Genomic DNA, 14,626 nt, shown 5'->3' with positions numbered 1-14,626 from the left:
AATTGTAATTTTCTTGCTTAAAACCCTCTAGTGACTTCTTAATACATGTAGAATAAAATTGGCCTCTGCCTTTGTTTTATCCTTCTTACATTATACCACCTTTCTCCCTTAATATTTTCTAGCCACATTCAACTAGGTCATTTTCCATAACATAAAAAGCTTTTTCCTCCTAGAATACGTGTGCTTTGCAGTTTCTTTTGCCTGGAACACTCTAAATATGTTCATGATTGTTTTCTCTTCCAACCCTAAAATGTCAGCTTAAATTCTGTCTTTAACTAATAGCCCTAACTAAAGTAGCCTTTCTTTTCTCTGTCCTTTATAATATTAAGGTGTTTCTCTCATGGCATATATCACAATCTATCATTATTTTATTTGAAAAAATTAATTTTCTTAAATATGTCCTTTGGTAGAAAAGGATGTCTGTCTTGCTCACGGTTGATTCCTGGCAGCACCCAGCCAGTGCTTAGCATGCACTGGTAATTCAGTGATTATGGTGTAGGAATGAGTGAATTTTATGTAGAACACACTGAAGTAGAGAGATTGGAGAGAGAGAATTACAATCAAGGGCTCTCAGGGTAAGTTAGGTGAATTGCTTAAAGGTTGGATTTCAGTGGTGACAGTTTCAATGGAACAGAAAAGGATGGGTGAGAGACATTTCAAAGGAATGATGTGTTGACTGATGTGTTGACTTTAAAGGGAGTCTGGGTGAGAAAATAGTAATTTGTAATTTACAGATTGATAAAAATTAGAAGAACTAGAATTTGGAAATGAGAATAATGATGAGCTGCAACTGATGCTTGTTTAGTTTGAGGTGATAAGATAGCATACAAGTAGAAATGTTGAACGATGACTTGGATGAGAGAACACAATCAGAATTACAGATTTGAGAGTCAACCAGTCAAAGGTAATATGAGAAAGCCTTAAACATGGGCAAGCTTTTGAGACAGAGGATATGTATTGAGAAGAGGAAATAACTCAGGAGGAGGGAAAAGAGTAATCAAAAATTGAAACCAGGAGTAAGTGGAAAGGTAAGAAAATCAATTTAATGTAGGCTTAATAAAAGCAAGCATATTGTTTCAAGAAAGAGAGACACTTGACTTGGCTATTCCTTGTGATATGCCTGTAAAGGTTCTGAAATGTTAATCTTTCATGAAGTAGTTTGAGGTTACAGGGTGCCTTGGGTGTTGTTCTGTCTATAAAAAAGTATAGTATGGTGAGAATGTTAAATAGTACAGTTTTCACTTATAAAGTGGAATATGAATAGTTATTTTATATGTTGCTGTGGAGATTAATAATATTCTAGTAAAAGTACTTAGCATACATACTCTGTGCACTGTGTGTCCAATAAACATTTTTGTAGTGCAACACAGTGAGACAATATAGTTAGGCTTCAAGGTTAAAGAGTTTGCAGAGGAAGAAAAGATTTTTGGGTTTGTTGTAGCCACTCTTTAAAAAAGAGAGACACAGTAGTACCTTCCTACCCCCATCCATGTTTTTACTATCCATGGCTTTGCCTTTCCCACATATCAAGTTGCCTGTGATCAACAGACATTACCCTGGCTTCATGGTCTTCCTTCTGATGTATGTCAGGTCAGTAGTAGCCCAATGCTATATCAGAATACCTATGTCATTGATTTTACTTTATCTCTTTGTGTAGGATGATGTCATCTGACATCATAAGAAAAGTAAGTACAGGACAATAAGATATTTTGGGGCTGGGGTTATGGCTCAGTGGTAAAGTGCTTGCCTTGCACGTGTGAGGCGCTGGGTTCAATCCTCAGCAACCACATAAAAATAAACAAAAGTTTTAAAAAAAGATATTTTGAAAAAGACCACATTTTTGTAACTTTTCAGTATAATGTTGTAATTGGTTTATCACTATTGTTAATCTCTTACTGTGCCTTATTTATAAGTTAAACTTTATGTATGTATAAGAAAAGATGTAGGGTTTGCTATTCTTCATGTTTCTGGCATCCACTGGGAGTCTTGGAACAAACCACCCTGTGGATAAGGAGGACAGGGCTACAGAATTCTTTGTAGAATGTTCCAGTAAGTAAAAATAAATAAAAAGCTTCTATTGAGATAATATTTATTGATTTACTTGGAAATATTATTAATTGGAATTTTCTGATCTGAAAGTGTACAAAATTCTAGCAGTACAATGGTAGTGCATCTGTTTACGCTTCGTAATCACAACACATAATTTTGTTTTAGAATCATTTATAATGCAGATGTCTCTTAGAAATGCATTGTCCTTTAAAATAGTTTCAGAGTAAATTGTAAATTTTTAAAGAAAAATATTTATGTATCTTTAGTTTTATTTTATTTATTTATTTTTTTTATTTATTTTTTAATTTTCGGCGGACACAACATCTTTGTTTGTATGTGGTGCTGAGGATCGAACCTGGGCCGCAAGCATGCCAGGCGAGCTCGCTACCTCTTGAGCCACATCCCCAGCCCGTATCTTTAGTTTTAGGTGGAACATTATTTTGTTTTTATGTAGTGCTGAGGATCGAACCGAGTGCCTCATGCATGCATGCTAGGCGAGCGCTCTACCACTGAGCCACAACCCCAGCCCATAAATTCTTTTTTTTAATATATATATTTTTAAGACGTCGATGGACCTTTATTTTGTTCATTTATTTATATGTGGTGATGAGAATTGAACCCCATGCTTCACACATGCTAGGCAAGTGCTCTACCACTGAGCCACAACCCCAGCTCCTGTAAATTCTTGTGTTCAACTACAACTAAAAAATAAATATTTTTAAAAAATGTTACTAACATTCTTAAAGCCCCTTACTCCTTCCTTCCTTTCATTCTTTTTTTTCAGTAGTAAAACTTGGCGGTGGATAGTATACTGAAAGATTCCATTGCCAGCCTATAGATGTTCTATGACTTTGTCTCTGATAAACAAGAGAGCCATTAACATTCATTTGCATTCTCATCTTTTTTTTTTTTTTTTTTTTTTAGGTACTGGAGATTTAGCCCAGGAGTACTTTACCACCAGCCCTTTTTATTTTTTATTTTGCCACAGGGATTTGCTAAATTGCTGAGGCTGGGCTGGAACTTGTGATCCTCCTGCCAAGCTTGGGATTACAGATGTGTGCCACTGTTAGTATGTTCATCTTTCTATTTTGGGATCATTGATGAGTTACCTGGGCAGAATTTGAACTGTCCTATAGCTTGAATAATCATGTTCTTTTCTGTCTTAACATGAAATGGGGGAAAAAAATAAGAATAAGTAGTTAGGAGTAAAGGATAAAGTAAAAAGACAGGTAAGTGAGGAAAGAATAATTTAAAAATGAAGGAAGGGGGCTGGGGTTGTGGCTCAATAGTGGAGTGCTCGCCTTGCACATGTGCGGTCCTGGGTTTGATCCTCAGCACCTCATAAAAATAAATAAATAAAATGAAGGCATTGTGGCCAACTACAACTGAAAAATAAATATTTTTGAAAAATGAAGGAAGGGAGGAGAAAAGGGAGTTGAAAAAAATTTGTGAAAAGAATCATCTAAAAGTTATCTTTCCCTTCGCCTTAGGTATCAACTTGTAGTAAATTCATAATTGAAACTTGCTTTTCTAGTACCATATAATTGGTAACTTTAGATTATTTACTACCTGGAACAGATGTAACACAAATTCTTGTGTTCAACTACAACTAAAAGATAAATATTTTTTAAAAATGGAAGCATAATTTAATAAAATCAAACAGTATCCAAATACAACTGTCTGAATTTTTATTTCTGTAAAATTGGTGGTGCGATTTTTAGCCTTAGATAGAAAGATAATGCAGTGGAGGATAACTGTAGCAGGCGCTATACAAGTATTTTATATACTATTTTGTTTTATTCCTATAGCAGCCTTGTAGGTAGGTATTATAGAAGTAGTACAGAAAGGTTAAATAATTGCTCAATGTCACACAGATAATAAGTGGCAGAGCAAGAGTTCAAATTGTAATGTTTCTGTTCTCTTATACTTTTATTCATCCCTGTGCTTCATTTTATGACTTCATTTAGTCATTAGTCTTACTGGCTTAAAAAAGATTTATTAAGATATAAATTACATAGGATATAATTCATTCATTTAAAGTATACATTTCATTGGCTTTTAGTGTATTTATAGAGTTATTTAATCATCACCCAGTTTTAGAACATTTTTATTATCCCCAAAGGAAACCCTTTGCTTGTTAGTTGTATGTACCAGTCATATGCAACCACTAATCTACTTTCTCTCCTTATAGATTTGCTCATTCTAGACAATTCATATAAATGAAGTCATATAGTGTTTGGTGCTTGGTGACTGACTTTTTTTCACTTAGCCTAATGTTTTTAAGGTTTATCCATGTTATAGGATTTATCAATTCTTTACTCTTTTTTATTACTAAATAATAATCCATCTTATGAATATACCATGTTTTATTTACCCATTTATCAGACAATGGGCATTTGAGTTGTTTTCCCTTTTGCATTTGGCTATAATGAATACTACTATGAACATGTTCATGTTTTTTATTATTATTTTTAAATTTTTATTCTGCCATATTTTTATGGCAAAATATACATAACATAAATTTTACCTTTTTAACCATTTTTAGGCATGTTCACATTGTACAAACATCACTGCCTATTTGTAGTATTCAAATTTTTGCAAACAAAAGTCTGTACACACAAACACTAATTTCTGTCTCCCATCCCCCAGCCTCTGGCAACCACCATGCTACTTTTCATCTTTGACTTTGACCACTCCAGAAACTGCATATAAATGGACTCTTATAGTATTTGACTTTTTATGAGTACTTGTTTCACTTAACATAGCATCTTTAAGGTTTATCCATATTGTATGTACCCTGTATCAAAATTTCCTTCCTTTTTAAGGCTGACAGTATTCCAGTGACTCCATATACACATTTTGTTTACCTGTTCAACTGTTGATGACATTTTGCTTGCTTCTACCTTTTGACTATTGTGAACAATACTGTCACAAACATCAATGTAAAAATATTTGCGTCCTCAGTTTTACTTCTTTTGAGTATATACCCAGAAGTGAAAGTGCTGGATCATTCTATTTCAGATTTTTAAAAAAAGTATTTATTTAATTTTTTAGGTGTAGATGGCACAACACAATGCCTTTATTTTTATGTGGTGCTGAGGATCGAACCTGGGTCCCGCCTGTGCGAGGCGAGCGCTCTACCGCTGAGCCACAATCCCAGCCCCCTATTTCAGATTTTTAAATGAACTGCCATAGTGTTTTTCACAGGGGCTTCACCATCTTACATTCTCCACATCTTTACCAAAACTTATTTTTTTGTTTTTTGATAATAGCCATTCCAGTAAATACAAGCTAGTAATGTCTTACTTTGTCTTTGATTTCCATTACTAATGGTTAGTGATGTTGAACATCTTTTAAATGTGCTGTGTACCTTCTTGGAAAATGTCTATTCAAGTCCTTTGTCCATTTTTGGGGGGTGGGCGGGATGGGGGATATTTAATCTTTCTTTATCTCTCCCATTCTCTTTCTTTTATAATCAGGCGTGCTTTACCACTGAGTTTTATCACCATCCCTTTGTTAAAATTTTAAAAATTTTGAGACCGGGTCTTGCCAGATTGCCTAGGCTGGCCTTAAAGTTGGGATCCTTTTGCCTCAGCCTCCGAAATCTCTGGGATTTCAGGTGTGCACTACCATGCCTGGTGTTAATTTTTATTATTATTATTATCATGCATGAATTTTTTGAAAGTTTGGAAAATTCTTGCCTAGGGACTTGATGCTTGTCTGCTGACCCATAGCCAGCCAATGTTTGCAAAAAGGTTCATTTTCTCTTTGTAGAGGCAAAGCTGTTTTTTAGTCTGTTTCTTTTTAAAATTATTTTTATAGTTATTCAGTCATGTTAGTTGTTTTCATTGTGACGTTTCCATACATGCAAACTTTGTACTTTGATTGCATTTTCCCCACTAACTTCTTGCCCTCCTCTTTTCCTGATCCCCTTTCCCTTCTCTAATAGTTCATTTTTATCTTCAGGTCATCTTTTTTTTTTTTTTAAGTTTTCTTATACGAGAGAAAACATGATACTTATTTTTCTGCATCTGGCTATTTTCACTTAACATGGTACTATCCAGTTCCATCCATTTCCTGTAGATGACATGATTTCATTCTTGTTATGGCTGAATAATACTTCACTGTATATATCATATAATTTTTATCTGATTGATTCCATATCTTGGCTATTGTGAATAGTGCTGCAATAAACATGGGTTTCAGGTGTTGTCTTGTGTGTGCTGACTTCATTTCCTTTGGTTATGTACCCAGGAATGGTATAACTGAATCCTATGGTAGATCTATTTTTAGTTTTTTGAGGAACCTCTATACCGTTTTTCATAGTGGCTGTACTTATTTACGTGTCCACCTACAGTGAGCATATAAGGATTCCTTTTACTCTGCATCCTTGCCAGCATTCATTTCTTTTCATTCATTCTTTCTGTCTTTCTTATTTATTTTTTTCATATGTGTGTGTGTTTGTAGGGGGTGGTATTAGGGATTGAATATCCAGAGCCTCCTGTATATTAGCCAAGTGCTCTGTATTGAGCTACATCTACTCGCAGCCTTTTTTATTTTTATTTTGAGACAGAGTCTTGCTAAGTTTCCCAGGCTGGTCTTGAAATTGCAATCTTGCTGCCTCAGGCTCCCAAGTAGCTGGGTTTATAAGCATGTGCTACCATGTTGGCTGTTTTGTGTTTTGAATAGACATTCTGACTGGGGTGACATGGAATCTCAATGAAGTTTTGATTTGTATTTCTCTGGCTAAATATATTATTTTTTTCTTATATTTATTGGCCCTTTATACTTCTTTTGAGAAGTGTTTGTTTAGTTCATTTGCCCATCTGTTGATTGGGTTACTACTTTGGTTCATTTTCTTGAGGTCTTTATATATTCTAGATATTAGTCCTTTCAATACCTGACAAAGATTTTCTTCTATTCTGTAGCTTGTCTCTTTACTCTGTTGTTTCCTTTGCTCTGCAGAAGCTTTAATTTGATGTAATCCCACTTGTCAATTCTTCTATTTCCTGAGCTTTTAGGAAATTGTTGCCTCTTTTTCCTCTAATAATTTCCAAGTTTTAGGTCTTATGTTAAAGTCTATGATATGTTTTTAGTTGTTTTTGTACAGGGTGAAAGATAGTGATCTACTTTAATGTACTATATGTGGTTATCCAGTTTTCCCACTACCATTTGTTGAAGAATGTCTCCAATGTATTTTTTTTTTTTTTGCCTTTGCTCATTTTTGAGTTGGACTGTTGTTGTTGTTGTGTTACAAGTGTTCTTTATATGTTTTGAATATCAGTCCCTTACCAGATATGACTCCAAAATATTTTCCCCTTCCTCTGTTAATAGTATCCTTTGCACAAAAAATTTTAATTTTGCTTAAATTCAGTTTACCTATTTTCTTTTTGCCTGTGCTTTTGGTCCTGGATTATCTGAGTAGACCCAATATAATCATGAGTCTTTATAACAGAGAGAATTAGGGGACTGGGGATATAGCTCAGTGTAGAGTGCTTGTCTAGTATTCATGAGGCCCTGGGTTTGATCCCCAGTTCCTTCTCCCTTCATCCCCCAAAAAAAGAGAGAGAGAGAGAGAATCAGGAATGTTAATCAAAAAAAGAGATGTGGTTATGGAAGCAAAGGTTTTGACGATGTGGCCAGTAGCCAAGCAATGTGAGCAGCTTCTAGGAACTGGAATAGAAGAATGGGTTCTCCCCAGGAATGCAGGCTTTGATGTAACTCTATTAAGATCTTTTTCAGACTTCTGAACTGTAAGAAAAATTTGTGTTATTTTAAGTCACTAAATTTGTGGTAATTCATTGCACAGCCATGGGAAACTAATACAGCTAGAATCAAAAGAGTGTGCAAAAATGACATACAAGAGATTTTTAATGAAATCTACGTTCTCTGCTCAGATTGGTTTGGACCCTGCATTGATTGTAATCCATTACTGTGTCTCTAATTGCAAGTTGCAATCTCTTAGAGATTTAAGGATTAGTGGTGTAAGCCAGGGGTTATGTACTGCAGGAATTAATATTCATTATTTCTCTTTCTCCACCTATTCTGATTTTTCTTACACTAGGCCAGCAGTTGAGCTGTCTTGATTGTTTATTACTCCTAGACTTTCCTCCTTGAGAGAGTTGAGCCCTTGGTTTCCTTGCTCTTTTTGGACCATGGTTGCTGCAATTTCCTATTTACCATAGTACTAAGTTCCAGACTAGATTGCTGCTGCTCTCATTGTGTACAGCAGCGCCTAATGATAATCAGGGTTAGTTATTACTGCTAGTATATTTATTCTTTTCTAGTCCATCAGCACGAGGAGCCCAAGTGTGACCAAGTGATAGATAGTGGTTGTAGCTTTATGTTCAGTGAATTCCTTTACTAGATAGTCTCCATGGCTTCCAATAGAAGCATTCCCCTTAGGACATCTAGTAAAACAGATTTCTAAATTGTGTAAATAGGAAACTGACATTCCATAAATGAATTACTGGAGATAGTGAAAAAAGTCGATCCAGCTTTTACTCTTGGTTTCTGGACTTGTGCATTCTAGGTATCAGGATATAACACCCCACCTGTTGGTTCAGTACAGATATCTTAAAGACCAGCAAGACAACTTTTTATTTGAGTTCTTAATGCATCACTCATTTGGTTAGTCTGGCAGTTTTTAGGTGTTGTAATATGTGGTAGGACCTGTGGAGGCCATGGTCAAATGCTGAATGTTGTTTATCCTTTATCATTTAATAGATCTTTTGATTTGAGATGATGTAAAGGTAAAGCAAATGTTTTGAAGCTGTTGAGATGCTGTAAGTGCTGAGACACACTCAGGGAAGGCAACCTCTTTCTAGAGTGAGTATAAATTCCATACAATGCAAGGGTCCCAACATCATCATGCTTACCTGATCAGTTCTATATCTGACCAGTTGCTATTTGCATTCTGTTTTGATACGAATATTAGAATTTTGTTTCTTCAAACTTTTTATTATAACACTAAAAAAAATAAGTTGATGTTTCTGATGACAGAATCTGATGGACAGATTTATTAAATTTTAAGATAGCCAATTTATTTGATTCCATTTATATGGATTCAAGAAAAGGCAAACTAATGACAGAAAGCCCATCAGTGCTTTCTAGGGGGGAATGAATTGACTATAAAGGGACACTAGGAAACTTTTTTGGGTGATGGTAGTGTTTTAGATCTTGACTGTGTGGTTTATATGATTGTTTACATTTGTCAAAAGTCATTAAACTCTATACTTAAAATGAGTGAATTGTATGTGAATTACATCTCAAAGTTGATTTTAAAGCAGAGGATTTAATCTATTTATGTATCTGTCTTTTCCTTTCTGGCTTGTGCTTTTGGTGATTTAGTTTCAGAAACTTCCCTATGAGGGAGATATATATGTATGTTTATATACACATAAATATATACGTATGATATATATGTATGGTATATGTGTATATACACACACATACATACATAAACATATATATATATACACACGTGTGTGTTTTTATTCTCTACTTCATTGATTTCTGCCCTTTATTTCCCTGTTGTCCTAAAGCAAAGTATAGTAAGACAGGCAGATACCAAAAAGAACATCATGAAGAATTTCTTATGCCCTGTGTCTAGAAACAGGAGGCAAGCTACATTGAGAAGCATCAAAGATGATCTGGAGTCAGGAGTGAGGAGGAAGGAATGGGCCAGAACCCATTTGATTTGCCTTGTCTTGCCTTGCCTTGCCTTGCCTTACCTTACCTTACCTTACCTTACCTTACCTTACCTACTGGGAGTTGAACCTGAAGGCCCTCTACCACTGAGCTACATCTCCGGACCTTTATATTTCATATTTTGATATAGGGTCTTGCTAAGTTCTGAGGTTGGCCGCAAACTTGTGATCCTTTTGCCTCAGCCTCCCAAGTAGCAGGAGTACAAGTATTCACCATCATGCCTGGTCTTCATTTGGTTTCTGTGGGAAGAAATGGGTGAGCAGGTTAGGCAAACTTGAGCAAATTTAGGATTGGATTGTTTGAATAATTCTGGTAGGTTTTGGCCTGTAGGGGTGGTTCCTAGTTGTCTGGTATCTGGCCCTGGGATGATTTATGGTAGGAGGAATATTGGCTTGATGTGCGAGTTAAAGATGATAGTTTGGGGGTTTGCTTTGGATTGGGTGGTTGAATATCATAGCCAATAACTTGCCTGTGATGTACCTATCTCTAGGAATTCATCTTATTGTTTGTTGACATACATTAGTAAGGCCATAATTTTAGCTGAACTTTACTTTTTTTTTTTGGTACTTGGGATTTATGCATACTAGACAAATGCTGTACCTTTGAGCTATATCCCCAGCCCTTCTTAAAAATTTTGAGTCAGGGGTCTTGTAGTCCTTTTGTCATAGATAGCCTCCTGAGTAGCTGAGATTACAAGCATGTGCCACCACACCTGGTTCAGTTCTTATTTTTATAATTTCTCTTAGAATTTTCTTTTTAACTTCCTGATTAGATGTCCACTTTTAAGTTTCCAAATATTTTAAAAATGTTTCATTCTTTAAACACTATATTATTGTCATAGAATGTCATTTTTTTTTATTGCTCATGACAATACAATGATCTTGACATATCATACATTTGAATCAAATGGGGTATAAATTCTCATTTTTCTAAGTGTACAGGTTGCAGAATCATATTGGTTTTAATACATTCAGCAATACTAGTGTCTATTTTATTCTGCTGCCCTTCCTATCCCCTGCTCCCCTCCCCTCCCCTCTCTCTACCCAATCTAATGTGACACATTTCTCTCTTTTTTTTTCTTCTTCCCCCTCACATCAACATACGTGTATTTTGTATAACAATGAGGGTCTCCTTCTGTCTTCTGTGCAATTCCCCTTCTCTCTCCAATTCCCTCCCATCTCTCTTCCCTATTTAGTGGTAATCATCTTTTTATGCTCTTCCTCCCCACTCTATTTTGAGTCACCCCCCTTATATCAGAGAAGACATTCAGCATTTGATTTTTAGGGATTGGCTAACTTAGCATAATCTGCTCTAATGCCATCCATTTCCCTGCAAATGCCATGATCTTGTTATTTTTTAGTGCTGAGTAATATTCCATTGTGTATAAATGCCACATTTTTTTAAAATCCATTCATCTATTGAAGGGGCATCTAGGTTGGTTCCACAGTCTAGCTATTGTGAATTGTGCTGCTATAAACATTGATGTGGCTGTGTCCCTGTGGTATTCTGTTTTTGGGTCTTTTGGGCATAGTCCGAGAAGGGGAATAGCTGGATCAAATGGTGGTTCCATTCCCAGCTTTCCAAGGAATCTCCATACTGCTTTCCAAATTGGCTGCACCAATTTGCAGTCCCACCAGCAATGTACGAGTGTACCTTTTTCCCAGCATCCTCACCAGCACTTGTTATTGTTTGACTTCATAATGGCTGCCATTCTTACTGGAGTGAGATAGATGGTATCTTAGAGTAGTTTTAATTTGCATTTCTCTGATTGCTAGAGTTGGTGAGCATTTTTTCATGTATTTGTTGATTGATTGTATATCCTCCTCTGAGAAGTGTCTGTTCAGGTTCTTGGCCCATTTGTTGATTGGGTTATTTATTTTTTTTGTTTAACTTTTTGAGTTCTTTGTATGCTCTAGAGATTAGAGCTCTATCTGAAGTGTGAGGGGTAAATGGGCTTATGTATTAAAACAGAGACTTCTCAAAAAAAGAAATACAAATGGTCAACAAATACATGAAAAAGTAAAGTATCCAATTAGCTGGAGAAGACATACAGAAAAAGAAACACTTTACCCAGCTGGTAGGATTGTAAATTGTGTATATCTTCCAGACTCAATCTGGGCAGATCATATGAATTGAGAAATTTATCGATGCGTTCACTATCTTCTATTTTATTGGAGTATAAGGTTTCAAAATAATTTCTAATTATCTTCTGTATTTCTGTAGTGTCTGTTGTGATACTGCCTTTTTTAGCCCGTATGCTAGTAATTTGAGTTCTCTTTCTTCTTCTCTTCGTTAGCAATGACTAAGGGTCTGTCAATCTTATTTATTTTTTCAAAGAATCAACTTTGAGTTTTGTCAGTTTTTTTAAGTTGTTTCTTTTATTTCGATCTCATTGATTTCAGCTCTGATTCTAATTATTTCTTGCCTTCTACTGCATTTGCTGCTGTTTTGCTCTTCTTTTTCTAGGGCTTTGAGATGAAGTGTGAGATCATTTATTTGTTGGTTTTTTTCTTTTTTTGAGGAATGAACTCCAAGCAATGAATTTTCCTCTTAGTACTGCTTTTCATAGTGTCCCATAGATTCTGATGTGTTGTGTCTGTGTTTTCATTTATCTCTAAGAATTTTTTTAATTTCCTCCTTGATGTCTTCATTGTTCATTCAGTAACATATTGTTCATTCTCCAAGTGACGTAGGAGTTTTTCTTCCTTCTTTTATTGTTGATTTCCAGTTTCATTCCATTATCCTTTCTTATCCTTTATTATGATTGGATAAGATGCATGGTATTATCTCCACTCCTTTATAATTGTTAAGAGTTGCCCTGTGGCATAATGTATGGTCTATTTTTGAGGAGGATCCATGTGCTGCTGAGAAAAAAGTATATCCGCTTGATGATGGTTGATATATTCTATATATGTCAGTTATGTCTAGGTTATTAATTGTGTTATTGAGTTCTATAGTTTTTTTATTCAACTTTTGTTTGGAAGGTCTGTCAAATGGTGAGAGAGGTGTGTTAAAGTCACTCATAATTATTGTGATGTGGTCTGTTTGTCTCTTGAACTTGAGGAGAGTTTGTTTTATGAACATAGCAGCACCATTGTTTGGGGCATATATATTGATGATTGTTATATCTTGTTGGTGAATGGTTCCCTTTCTTGGATTTGTTTATGTAGTTCATTGTCAAGGTGATCTTTCATTGTTTGCATTTGCTGTCTAATGTCCTCTTTAAGACTCCATACCAACTGAATCAAGTATGTCTTGAAATCTTTATCTGACCATCTCTCTGCTGTGTTTAGCATCTCCTGTATTGCAAAGCTGTCCTGCATTGTTTGTGTTCCTTTTCTTCCTTGTTTTTTTCATGATGCTTGCATTTCTTTCCAGCTCTGTGTGATTGCTGTGTTATTATTTTCTCCTATAAATTTGTTTTGGTTTTGTATAGCTCTGAGATCTCTCCTTTGTGATGGGAGACAATGTCTAGAGATGTTGGGTTTAATTGTAATTTAAAGTAAATTCATTAGTTTCATAAAAGGCATACAGAATCTGATGGTGTATAGAGAACTGAGGATTGGTTTTAGGACTTTATGTTTAGGTCGAAAGATGTGATGATATGTGGGTTAGTATGTCTTAGCTACTTTGGAGGATAGCTCTAATGAAGGGGGATATTAACAGGAGAATAGACAGGAGTATTTTGGGGTAGCTAAGTACTTAGGAGCACTATAGATAGCCTGGAAACATTCACCTATTTGCATTTAGTAAATTACATGTAGTAGAAGTGGTAATGCTTGGGAGGAAAGGTAGGGGAAAGGAAAGGAAAAAAAAAGAAAAAAAATGCACTCTTAGAAGTCTATTTTCTTCTCTTCCAGTAGGTGGCGCAGTGCTTTCCAGGCTAAGTCTCTGCCCTCGGGATGTAGGAAGCAATCCTTGTGAGGCGGCTCTCCCTCCCCAGCCAGGTGTCTCTCTAATCCCGGTCGTTTGTGGTTGCTGCTGGTCTCTAGCTCCTTTGCTTCTTCTGCCTGCCAGGCCCTACTTACTGGAGCACTTCTCCACAGTTCTAGCTACACTCTGGGCATGCAGTTTCCTGGATGCCCTGCTCTCTTTGTTATTCACCCAGTCCTCATGGCTGTGGAGAGGGAGAGCGACAGCGGGTGTTGGAAACCAGTGATCTTTTCTGTCTGATTCCCTGTGATAGCCACGCTCCCCCTCCCCCCAAGGGCTGGCGAGAAAGGTTTTGGTTTTCGCTGCTGGTGGGAGGGGGAGTTGGAGGTCAGGTGCCTTTTCGGTTTGCTGGGGATCATTCTTTGAGTTATCCTAGCTGTCTGGAGGGGGGATCTGGGGGGGGGGGCACACACCTGCTCTGTCACCAAACTCGCTGTAGTGCGATCCGATCTGCCGAAAGCTGATGACGTCAATTCTCCAATATTGTGGCCTCTGGTTTCAGCCTGGGGTGACCAGTGAGGAGGGTGGACCTAGGCCGTTTCTCCACTAAGTCCCAACTTCAGATCTTGGTCCGGCGCTGTTGGCAGATCTGGAGGCGCGGTTGGCAGATCTTCACAGGATCCGAAGATCCGTTTCTTTTTGCTGGCAGGTTTCTGCAGTGCTCAATCACCTCCAGCTGCAGCGGATTGCTGTTCAGCGGGCCGGTACCTCAGCGCAAGGATGGCTCGGGTTCTCTTGTCTGAGCCACGTCCCTGCCCTCAAATGCTCAAACTCTTGCCTTAGGTTTCCATGTAGCCCAACTTCGCTGAATATTCCTGTCAAGACAGCATCCAGCCCTTTTGAACTCACTGCTGGGGCAGCAGCGCAGGTCACGGGGGTGCTCCCTCCCTACCCGCCGCCATCTCTGTCACTGCAGAATGTCGTTTTAGATAAA

The 14,626-nt window shown here is 36.8% G+C and overlaps 1 protein-coding gene across 5 annotated transcripts in view; it reads left to right on the top strand.

The window, feature by feature from the left end:
• The window catches only part of Nck1 (NCK adaptor protein 1), an 83,933-nt gene that overhangs the window by 23,094 nt on the left and 46,213 nt on the right, over window positions 1-14,626 (top strand). For 2 of the 5 annotated variants that reach the window (XM_058574912.1, XM_058574911.1), the window contains exon 2: window positions 2,974-3,114. The exons of the other annotated variants lie outside the window; for them this stretch is intronic. The gene's annotated coding sequence lies outside the window, so the exon portion shown is untranslated. The remainder of the gene's footprint in view (window positions 1-2,973; window positions 3,115-14,626) is intronic. 5 annotated transcript variants of the gene reach the window in all.

The sequence above is a fragment of the Marmota monax genome, unplaced genomic scaffold (genome assembly GCF_021218885.2).
Source record: "Marmota monax isolate L192 unplaced genomic scaffold, Marmota_monax_Labrador192_F-V1.1 WCK01_AAM20220418_F8-fsc00022, whole genome shotgun sequence".
Taxonomy (NCBI): domain Eukaryota; kingdom Metazoa; phylum Chordata; class Mammalia; order Rodentia; family Sciuridae; genus Marmota; species Marmota monax.
This window is presented reverse-complemented; position numbering and strand designations above follow the sequence as displayed.